Source organism: Ascaphus truei, chromosome 5, assembly GCF_040206685.1.
Source record: "Ascaphus truei isolate aAscTru1 chromosome 5, aAscTru1.hap1, whole genome shotgun sequence".
Taxonomy (NCBI): domain Eukaryota; kingdom Metazoa; phylum Chordata; class Amphibia; order Anura; family Ascaphidae; genus Ascaphus; species Ascaphus truei.
In genome coordinates, this window is record NC_134487.1 from 100,034,637 (window position 1) to 100,047,169 (window position 12,533).

Sequence of the window (12,533 nt, forward strand, 5' to 3'; positions counted from 1 at the left end):
TTGTCCAAATTGTTTGTGATACACCACCCTTTTCTTTTTATCCCCCCATTTTTCTTCTGCACCCCAATATATTTCTGAAACCCGAATAAAATCAAAACAAAAGAAAATGAGAACTATATATGTATGTATAATTATACTGACAGTGCTATGTGTAACAGGTTCAAACAAAGTCATTAATGACTTTATGAAAAATCAGAGAAGTAGTGTGTATGTATTTTCAAATAGTTTTTGGAAAGTTGATCATGACAATGATTGTAAATATTGTAACTCAGAGGTGACTGTGTCCTTATCTCTTCCTTATCATTTTCCTCTTACCTCATTGGCCCTCTGCTCAGATACATCTGATTACCTTTTCCCTAAGGAGGAGCAAACAAGTTTCACAATCACGTGCACCCTTCTCCTCCATAGGAGAGCCACCACTGTAATTGTAAACAAATTATTGGACTTATAAAAAAACGTATTTAAAAAAAACTCATACACACAGTACAATCTGGCCCCCGGTAGGACTACATCTTTGATACAACATTTCAGATGTTTATATTTGCATTGTTGTTGTGGTTTGTGGCGTGTGCTCAACGTGGACATACGAGCCAGCAGTATACTGGAGGTAGAGTTGCGGCCTGCTATCAAAATATCATTTGTGATACTTCAACAAAGAAAAACATGGTTTTGGTGACTGTAACACGTCTTTTGCAGTCTTTACGTATTCCTGACCTATTTGTGCTTTCATACTGACCTGTGCAAACCAGGATTGTCCCGGCTAAACAGGACATGTGGTATCATTATCCATAGCCTTTCCCAAGTTACTGTATTGGCCTGAATATAATGCTATGTTTTTTTCCTAAAAATGTCCTTCCGAAAACGGTACTGGTATTATATGCGCAGCCTAACACCTTTTATTTTCATGTAGAACACCTTCACAATGTAGGATTCGTATTACAGTATATGCGAGGTCGCACTATATTCGGGCCAATACGGTACTTTCGGCCCAGACTGTTGGGCTGTGCTGTCTTTTCTCAGAAGCCGGAAATTGTGGGGCTCTGCCTCTAAAGAAGAAAAAACATTACTAACCTACAGGGACTAATGCATTGTAACTCCCTACAAACACCAGAAATGGGTTACAGCTGTTTAATTCTGTAATTAGTAGGCAGAGAAAGCAGGCAAAATCACCTTATGAAACCTGGCTTACTTATACCTTACATGTATACAGTAGTCCCTTTCATGCATTATCTTGTTTTATGATGGTCAGAGTGCCATCTAGTGGTCTAATTTCTCATTGAAGGAACAAAATGCAAAGCAAAAATATATATGTACAGATGCAGAGGCTGCGTTTCACACACTTCACGCGTTGTATACCTCAGAATACCCATGTCATGACACGTGATTTCTTCCAACCGTAACGCCTTTAGACGCGAGTGCAGGCGAGTGCAAAAAATAGCATTTTAGTGTTCTGGTTTTTAAAAATCTGAAATTGACACAGTAGCACAGTACTGTACACATTACAATTCATTCATTTCATTGCACCCAAAGAAAGAGAATCCATGAAATTCAAACAAAGCAACCGCGATAAACACGTGTGCCTGGGGCGATTGGCCGCGTTTATGCCGCGTGGAGTACAGCACCGCACACGAAAACGGCTCCGTGATTTGTTCGAATAACGGCCGCTGCATCTGTAGGGCATACACAACAGAACAATAATATTTATTACAACATGATACCAAACAGTCCAACATTTCAGTGCCACAGCACCTCCATTCCAATTTTATGGCCATGCACTTTTTGCCTGATTAATGCCTATTTGATGCAATATCACAGGAAAGCTAACCTCCCCAAGATAGGCGAATATGAGATTCGGCTTGGGAGCAGAGGAAATAAAATGTAGGAGTAGGCCCATTTGTTTATACTGTACTGTATACTATATACTCTATACTTGTGAAATTACCGGGTTTAAATTTCCCTCCAAGAGAAAAAAAAATGGCTGCCAAATCCCGGGCCAATTGGAAGCCGCAACATCATGGGTTACGGCTCCCTATTGCATGACCACTTAAATCCCCTTTAACAATGTAACTTCACCGGTATCTCGGGAACCGGGACGTCTCCAGAGCTAAAAATATCGATGTACAGCTCCAGAGAACCCCCATGCTATAAAAAGAACTCAAAGTTAGTTAGTTAGTTAGTTAGTTAGTTAGTTAGTTAGTTAGTTAGTTAGTTAGTATTGCTGCTTTTATGTGAGCCAAACCTACTTCGTATTAGCATTGAGAAAAAGAGCATGGTAAAATAAAAACAAAAGAAAATGAGAACTATATATGTATGTATAATTATACTGACAGTGCTATGTGTAACAGGTTCAAACAAGGCCTAATGAGAGATTACTGCAAACGCCTCAGAATTAAGGCAGGGAGCATTGTGGCCAATAAATGTAATATGTATTTTCCCCCAAAAAAATATTACATTTCCTTGCTTCAAAAACAGAATGGATGCAGTCTTCCTAAAATGAATATATTTTCTTTTAAAAAAAGAAGCGGAACTGTCAGTGTGTAAATAATAAAAGTAGTTCCTGATTCCCCCCTAGCATGATCACATTTTAACCACAAGCTGAATGTAATGTAATGTTTCTGAAGCACAGAAAAAAGGGGGGGGGGGGAGGGGTTGCATTTTTTAGGGCCTCTTTGCATATAGCAACAGGTTGCATAAAGTAAAACAATTATGAGGATGATAATATAACACAGGCCACTAGATGTCACTCAAACTGTATTGTTTTTGTTAAATAGAATGTTGCTGGTATAGCAGTGGCTGGTCCAGCTATCTCTCTACCTACGTACCTTGTCATGTACGTTCTAATAAGATGTAGACAGTGACAGGCTATCCTATGGGGTTTTTCCCCTCCCCATGCTGAATTCTTGAGTGACAGGAGTGGAGTTGACACAGGGATCTGTGATAGCCAATGGCGGTACAAATACTGCGCCCTCCATCTTTGAGCTGCAGGAAGGAAGTGCCTAACTTATAGCTAAGTTCAGCCCCTTAGGGGTAAGACCGTGTGCTAGTTAGTTTTGGAGTAGGTTCCAGCCAGCCCCTGCATCGGGTAGGAGCTTGCAGTGTCTCCTCCCGGCCGGGAGTGAGACATGTGCTGAGCCCCTCATGGGCTGAGGCACTAATCGAATCCAGCCAGGCCTCACAACTACCCGCAGGCCATACCATCCAGAAGCCAGGGATCCACCCTATCTAATTGAAGCATGCGCTGCAATAACACCAGTAGTGGCTGCTGAAATAAAGAACAACCTCATTTGTACTTCGGGCTCCACTGCAGTCTGCGTGGAAGGAGGTAAATGAGAATAAGAATTGTCATAACGGGGACCCCCTTCAGTCATGCTGAAGCCCCATGTGTCTGGAGGCGCTGACACCGGGAAGAACAGAACCAGAAGGATCCCTAAAAGTCTGCCCTGTACCCCCACACCATCGCGGGAAACTCATCTCTCCTGTACCCAGCAGGTAACAAGCAGCACACCAGGCAGTCGCCTAGCCATAATCTCCCATAGGTGGGACGGGGGGGGGAGGGGACAGGACAGGGGGGACAGGACATGTGCTACAGTGGTCACAAATGCAGGCGTTTATAATGAACTTGTAAAACATCAGAAAGGGACATTTCAGACAGTGATAACTTTTTGGGGAATGTTTGCGCTTTGTTATTCTTTTGTTTGTCCAAATGAATATTATTTATAATGAAATGGGGTAACACTGACATAAACACCCACCACTAGACTAAATTATCTGCAGAATAAAATCAGCAAGTAAAACTGTTTGGCTGGAAATCATGCATGTTCTTCTGCCTTTAAAGGTGTGTTTGAAAAGAAAGAATCAAACAAATATCTTAGATACAAGTCTCCTTTCTAGGTCTGAGAGTAGTGGTTCAGAACTGCTGCAGCGCCCCTTCTACTGCTCCCTGCTTTCTCGTTTGGTAAGGTGGCCAATTGAATTGCCATTAATCCCAAAACAGGTTTTTTATACATGCCCTGTGTGAGTCCTGCGACAGCCGCTGAACTTTGGTTTATAAGGCCTCGGATATAGTGGGCACGCGACGGAGCGCGTGGCGTCACACGCGCCTGTCGACCGGGCGATCTGTGGCCTGAGAGCCACAGCGACGGGGAGGCGTGGCCATGACGTCACGAGGCTCATTCGCCCTCATTGGCTGAACCGATCGTGTGACAAAAACAAATTCTTTTGACTGCTGAAAACGCCGTCGCGCTTCACCGCGCGCTCTCTGGCCTGCTTCATAGAGGTGTGGCCTGTTGTTCACGCCGCACGCGGTCGCTCACACTATGGACGCGGCCTAAGACATCCCCCATCTCTTATGGTAGGCCTGTTAATCAATGTGGTCCTAAAGTCCCCCTTCCTCCTTACAATATAGTTCTAACAGCCCTGTGGCTACCCAATAACTGAGTCTTAAACCTAAAGCTCCTTGTGCCATGAATACCTCCCTAAGCATGCATGTTGATATTTAAAAAATATATATTAATAATAATATTTATCTCCAGGCCCACTGAGCAGTTTCCAGAAAGAAGAGTGTAAAGGTCGCACCTTAATTGGAGTACAATTGCTTACTTAGTCAAAATCTGAAAAGGCAATGTAAAGAAATCGTGCAGTAATCAATGGATATGTGAAATACAAATACAATGTGAAAGAAAAACACAATGTGAATTTTTATGTTGTTTTGATATATGTGCTAACATAGTGAACATTAAATATTAATGTGAAAAAAATGGAGCTCAAAACCTTATGGGGAACACTCCGGAGTTCTCCTCGTGGAGCAGTGTTGCAGAGTTTGGGGAATGCAGATGTTACCAAATATGAAAATTACAACATACAGTTGTGCAATATGTTCACTTGACCAACCGGAAGTCGCGATACCGAAAGTGTCAGAGACGGAGAGACGCCGGATGCTAGGCAGCGGTGAGAGTGCTGTGTCCAGACAACATTGTGCTGTATATGCTTATATTTATCTGACACTATGTAAGGGTCCATTTTTAAACACCTTTTAATATAAAGTATTTGTGGCACAGTTCACACTATGTCCTCCTCCTTCTTTTCATATTGAGATCATTACACCATATAAAGAAGACAGGCGAATTGGTTTTGGATCTATATGACACTGGTGATTCCAGGATCATTCTCTACCCTGAGAATACTTACCAAAGTGATCTGGAACATGCTGGTTTATATTTAAGAACATGTAAGTCCCCATTCTAAAAACCATCATCGGTAGTTCATGTTCAGCTGGGAATACATTGCACGTGTATTTTTGTGTTTTTCATATTTGGTGACATCTGCACTCCCCAACGTCTGTAACACTGTTCCACTGAGCAGTTTGCCAGGGCCAAAGACTCCGGCAATGACCTAGACCCGGCTGATTTGTTGATAAGGAGAGGGGGGAGGTGCCAGAAGGCTCAAAACAAACCGGGTGACATGGCGCTGGACAACTGAGCCCGATAATATGTTTTACACTGTTATAAGTGCTCAGTCCTCAGAAAACCCAAGAATGGCCATGTTTTTGGGATAACCTTGTGTCTATAGATTTTTATGCAATCTAAATGCATTTTCATGTGTGTTAAAGCCATTGGTCATTCTTGAAATGTGGTGAGGTTCCCCAAGCAGAAGGTTGCAAACCACTGCTGTAAAAGAAACAAACAAGTTATAGTGAGTAAAAAAGGGATATCATCTCCACCAGCATACAGATGCAGTAATGATAATGATCTTATGACTGAGCACATTCACATTTCAGACACATCCACAAACCTGCCTTACTCCATAATACATACACAATCTTAGCTAGCTTGAAACCCAGTCCCACAGTGTTATATATTTAATTGTGCCAGCTGGAGGGCTACAGAGCAAATTACCTCAAATATACAATAGTAAACACAGAAGCCCCAATGTACATCCAATATTATATGCTTTTTCTTCTCATAAGTATTAGGCCTGGGACATAGTGAAATAATCAGTGCGGAGGCGCGCTGAGGCTCAGGGAAAGCGGTGCTTTCCCTGGCCTTACACAGCGCGCCATCCGTGGGTGGGTCGGGGGCGAGCCAGTGATGTCACGGAGCTGGTTCACCCTCATTGGGCGAACCGCTCACGTGACCGGCCCTGCGCTCCGGCGAGTGCCAAATTTGAAAACTTGTTGAGACACACGCTTCCCCAAGCTCGCGGACGCGTGCGCGAGCCCCTGCTAAATCCGCTCTCATTGCGGCTGCAGGGGCTCAGTGCCAAGTGTGAGCGTGGCTCAGCACGGCTCAGCCTTGCTCACACCACTATGTCCCAGGCCCTAGTCATTTAGTTCAATCTCTTGTCCAAAATCTGTTAAGCAGCAACCACATCAAGGGTAGACCCTACACTATCCATGTTATAGTGTCCTTTGTATTTCCTCCACTGCATAGAGACAAGAGGAAACCAGACAATGATATAGGCAATAGCAATACTGTAGCAAAACTTACTGAGCTGATTCTGTAGATAATATAGTCTTGTGGTGGGTGTTTATGTCAGGGTTACTCCATTTCATTATAAATAATATTAATTTGTACATATATGGTGTCTATTAACAATTAGTAGCCAGACCTAACTTACAAATCTTAAAACACAAAGGTGGGGGTGTGCTTAGCATAGGCTCAACAATAGAGGAGTATTAGTACAAATACAGATAGACGTGTAGTTTAGTAACTCTTTGATTAAAACAATGGTGAACAGATCAAACATACTGCACCGACATACTTTATTCGAGCAAATACCCAGTATGTACCTGGCAGATACCTGGAATGCGCCGCTCCTCACCTCTGACAAGCCCCGTTGCGTTTGCCTTCCCAGCCTGGGTTCATGCCTGGCTGACGGGCGGCTGATCTGTTAAATGATAATGATTAGGATTTAATACACTGGCGACACACTTTATTCGAGCTCGGCTAGTCCCACGAATTCGGGTATACCCGGGTGTATTGAGGTTTGTGACTGTTTTCTGCCCGAGTGCATTGAGGTATTTTCCAGACAGGGATTGAAGCATTTTATTCCCGCTGGCTGCAATACTGCACAGTATATATATATATACTGCATTACAATTCATGAATTTATGCCATCTGGTAGACACGCGAAGCATTGCAGCCTATTAAATCCTAATCATTATCATTTAACAGATCAGCCGCCCGTCAGCCAGGCATGAACCCAGGCTGGGAAGGCAAACGCAACGGGGCTTGTCAGAGGTGAGGAGCGGCGCATTCCAGGTATCTGCCAGGTACATACTGGGTATTTGCTCGAATAAAGTGTGTCGGTGCAGTATATATATATACTGTGCAGTATTGCAGCCAGCGGGAATAAAATGCTTCAATCCCTGCCTGGAAAATACCTCAATGCACTCGGGCAGAAAACAGTCACAAACCTCAATACACCCGGGTATACCCGAATTCGTGGGACTAGCCGAGCTCGAATAAAGTGTGTCGCCAGTGTAATAAATGATAGCAATCCATCTAATGGAGAAGCATGGTCCGTAATATGTCTAGTTGTATAGCATAAGAGGAGGGTTGCAAACGTGGTGGTGGTCATGGCCATTTTGTAAGGGCACAAACATGCCAGCCCTCTTACAGCACTACCAGCCACAGATATAACATTCATGTGGGTACAGCGCTTATGTACATGTAACACCTCCCACCCCCGCTCCCATACGGGAGTTCTGCATGTTACGTGTACTCTGGTGCTGTCAGTTCACCTGCTGTAGACCAGGAAGCCTGACGGGTTCCTATAACGGGACATATCGGTACTTCCTCGGTGCAGCGCCTCCATCCTGTAGGGTAGCTGCCGGAGGCAAATAGTATCCCCTGCAGGAACCCCCTTTTCCAGTAATGACACAGAGAAGTGGAACCATTCACCTTTTATTTGCCGGGCCAGGACCTGATTCCATCTCTTGCAAGAGAGGTACTTCTTACATGACCACCACATAATATCTTCCCTCGCATGCCCAACCTTTGCTGAAGCTGTGATTGATTAAGCCACCTGTGCTGAAGCAGGGATAATCTTAAAACCTGACCTTATAGTGGCCCTTGAGGACTGAAGTTGAGCAACCCTGCTGTACTGTATGTATTGGGGGGGAGGTGTATTTATTTGAATGTATTGCACTTTTTTTCTTTCTGCACAGGATTGATACCGCAGGCCAGCGGACACCCACAGGGACCAACCGAAGGCCCTGCACACCGGGTGCGAGGACCAACCGAGGACCCCCTGGACACCTGTGGGGCCCCTGGACAACCTCTGGGAACAATCAAGGGACACCTGGACACCCGGGGACCACCCGGAGGCCTCTGGACACCCATGGGGCCTCTGGACACCCATGGGGCCCCTGGACACCCATGGGGACCACCTGGAGACCCCCGCCTGCCTCTGGTATCAATCCTATACAGAAAAAAAATATGCTTTTATGCATCTCTCAATTTTTTTAGCGAGAGATTTTATAGCCCGATAAACTTATTACTGCTTGGTGAATAGCTATTACTGGCAAAAAAAAGCGCGTTTGGCCTGTCGGTTGACTTTTTTGCCTCTGGCTGTTAATGGGTGTTAAGAAGCCATTATAGCGCTTATCACTGCTTTGTGAATAGGCCCCATAGTGTTTGTTCATGCTGCATGCATCTGGTATGTGTATCTAATGTGTGTACATATGTATATGGTGTGCGTGTTTATTGTACGTTTGTATGTGTATGGTGTGCATATATCTGTGTATGGTGTGTGTATCTGGTGTGCACCTCTGTGTATATGGTGAGCCTATCTGTGTATATGGTGTGTGTAAGTGGTATGCACCTCTGCGTATATAGTGAGCGTATCTGGGTATATGGTGTGTGTATGTGGTGTGCATCTTTGCGTATATAGTGAGCGTATCTGGGTATATGGTGTGTGTATGTGGTGTGCATCTTTGCGTATATGGTTAGCGTATCTGGGTATATGGTGTGTGTATGTGGTGTGCACCTCTGTGTATATGGTGTGTGGGCTGCCTAGTTCTTGAGCCAGTGTGTTGGGCTTCCACACAGGGCTAAAATTGTCCAGCCAGCCCCTGTAACACAGGCGTGGGAGGGAGGGTCCTGAAACACACTCCTTTGGTTTTCTTTTTTCCCCTGAAAAAAAAATATAGATGTTATGCACAATGTAGAGGCCAGTGTTTTTGGACTACTGCTACAGCAGCAGGGTCTAATGAGCCAATGCCTGCTGAATGAATAAGCAAGTGCTCAAGGCCACAAACTGAACAGCATCCTTCATGCACTCAGTCTTCAACATAGCATACTTGATTTGATTGAATAGTCTAATACTGTGGGTGGGAGGGGGTGGGGGGGAGGGGGGGTGGTGGTGATGTGGGGGGGGGTTGAGAGGGTGAATATATTAACCACTTCATGTAAAAATTGCCTAAAAAAGGCACCAGCATGTCCCCTATACATATAAATGAACAATGCATAAGAATATCACAAGAGCCCAAAATATTATTGCATTCATTATTTCATTATTCCAATATTGGCTCCTCTTATTGCTGGACAATCGCCCAAAGGTATATTAAAAATTGTTGACAACATTTCAAAGTAATACTGTGCCCCTGATGATTCAATTATAAAGTACAGCCTCAATCCCATGTAAAAATATACTGACGTACATTTCACATAAATAGTCAAAATTTTAAAGGCTAAATCAATACTGATCACTTCAAACGGTACACTCATTCTGGGGAAAAACAGCAAATGGAAAATAAAGAAAGGAAGAAAAAAAAGGGGAAAGAGGAGGAAGGGGGAGGGCAGGGGGAGATGGGGGGGGGGAGGAGGAGGGGGGATGGGAGGGGAAGAGGGGGGGAAGGGGTAAAAGAACCCTGTGCTCATGCTTGGAGAGTTGGTGATGTCACCGCTCTCCGCGGCAGCGTGGACGCAGCCTAATTTTGCAAGAGCGAGCTGTTGAAGTATGTAAGTATTTAGACTGCGCTTATAGTGCCGGCGACGCCGCCCGAAAACAAATGCATTGTCGCCGCCGTGTGCGCTTACGGGGCGACGTGATTTTTTGAAGCCGGCATTATTTGATTTTTCAGCGGCTGTCGCCTCGTGACAGCCTCTGAACCAATCAATGGCCTGGTCGCCAGCGTCGCCACAAAGCGAAATACAACTTTCGCTAGCGGCAACGTGTGACATCAAGCATCTCCTTCGCGGGCACTATACGCGCGGCCTTAGACATATTTGTATTTACATTGTATACTGTTTAATAAAGGGTTTTTTTTTCATGTGATTTTGATTACATCAGGCAGGGGGGCCCGAGAAATGTCATGGATGAAAAGGGGGGCTTGGCATAAAAAGTTTGCTCACCCCTGCTCTACAGTATCTTCACTATAAGATACTTGTATCTGAAGATGGATAACATTGGAAATTAAGAACTCTGATTCTGGGCCCTCACTGACATTACTAAGAGTGCCTAATAAGTTGTCTAATTCTTTGACTGGGCGTACATTAATTATTTAGTAAGATTAGGTGAATTTTTCTGCCACACATATTTTTTCCTTTGCTGCTGTTATGGGAGACCAGGACTCTGTTACGGGATCAAGCACCAGACAGGACACAGAGATCAAATAAATGGGTGTTTATTTCGGCCGGAGCCAACAGACTCAGCACTAAGTCACCTAACAAAGCTATACTCACTCCACACACGGAATACTGGGGGAATCCTAACAGTCCTACGTGCCAGGTGCCACTGAAATGGCGCATCTTCCACTCCTGTGTGGGATTGGGAACTCCAGGCAGCGCTGGATGCAAGTCACAGGCAGGAAAGTTTAAATCGCCTGCTTCAGAAAGGTACACAGCCTCATGGGCACAACCTCAGAGTACACCAATTAGTCCATCTACACGCCAGTCTAGGAAAGATCTGTGGAACGGAGATCGGACGCCCCTATTCTAGATTCCCGCCTCCATAGGATATCATGGAGAATGGGTGGCGACCAATCACAGCGTGGATGCTGAGTGTGGGACCAATCACAGCACGGATGCTACGTGGGCCAATCGCAGAGCGAGTTACATAGGCCAATCAGGGCTGTGGGAAATTCAAACTAACTACCCACTGAGATCTGAGTAAGTTGGGTCTTACACTCAGGGTCCAGTTTCAGCTGGATACCTCCTGTGGAGATGGATGACTCACAGTCTAAGCTGAACAATGGCCCAGCCCTCAGAGTTCCGGTTCCCCAGGTTTGCGTTCACACCCCTCCCCCTCCAGTCCCAGCAATAGCCAGTTCTCCAGACGTGGGCTGAACAAGGGGTTTCTCAGTAATGCATATCCAGAGACCTTTAAAACACATTTTTATGCTTGCAGTTACCTGACATACTGAAAATAAAGCTTCACACATATAGATTACTGGGTGTAACACAACATGCTGGCCACAGGTAGATGGGTTTACAGGGCAATCGTGTATATCTATAAGATGAATAGGGGCCAGAGACCATGCTTAACCTTTAATATGCCTGTACCCCTATCGTCACAGCTGCAAAACAAGATTTTTTTGCTGCATCAAAGAGTGCTGAACACTATGCATTCTTTATGCACCTTGTCTTTAAAATAATTGATTTCATTGTTATTTCTAAATAATTAGTCTCATCCTCCTTCTAACTAGTATCTTGTCCTGTCTGGCTTGACAAAAGCATCCTGCACTCTCTCATGCACTATGCACTTATGCACAAATAGTCTTCGCTCCAATACTTGGCAAATTTGTGAATTTCTTAAAAAGTTACAGGAATTTTCGCAAATTGGATTTGCACTTTTGGGGACTTCAAATGGGTGAGCGGAACATTGTACAATTTCACTTCAGTTTAATTAACATGAGAAAATATGCTCTTGTCCTTAGCACAGCTGGCAGGTTCATGAGGTCTACTCATTTGGCCCATTTTAAAGCTTTGTCTTTAACATTCACCATTTTTGTAATTCTTTTTGGTTCTGTCCTTTATGGTTTTTTATCTATTTTTGTGTGTGTATATATATATATATAATATATATATATATATATATATATATATATATATATATATATATATATATATATATATATATATAATATACTTTAGCCTTAATATACCCTTTTCTTTCGCCATTATTAATTAATTCTTATACTTGAGAATGTTTTACTTCTAGATACCTTTTATTCTGTAGGATTACGTCTGTAGGATTATTATTTATGGGTGAGGGGATAACGGGGGCGCACATCATTTCTAGAATTTCCATATTTAGGGGCACTGCTAGCTTTATTCAGGGCCACCGCAAAAATACTGCGAGGGTCCAAAAACCCCAACTGTACCCATGTTTACTTTTTTTTATTATTCAAGGCTCGATGTAAAAATGTCCCCTCTTTCCTGACATGGGTGTCTGCCTCTTTACACTTTATACCTGTCATGGTCCAAGATCCATAAAAGTGACAATTGGGGATTCTTGACCATTGACACATTTTAGTTGAATAATAATTGAAATGTGTTATAATCAATATAATAGGGATCCCTACTGATTGA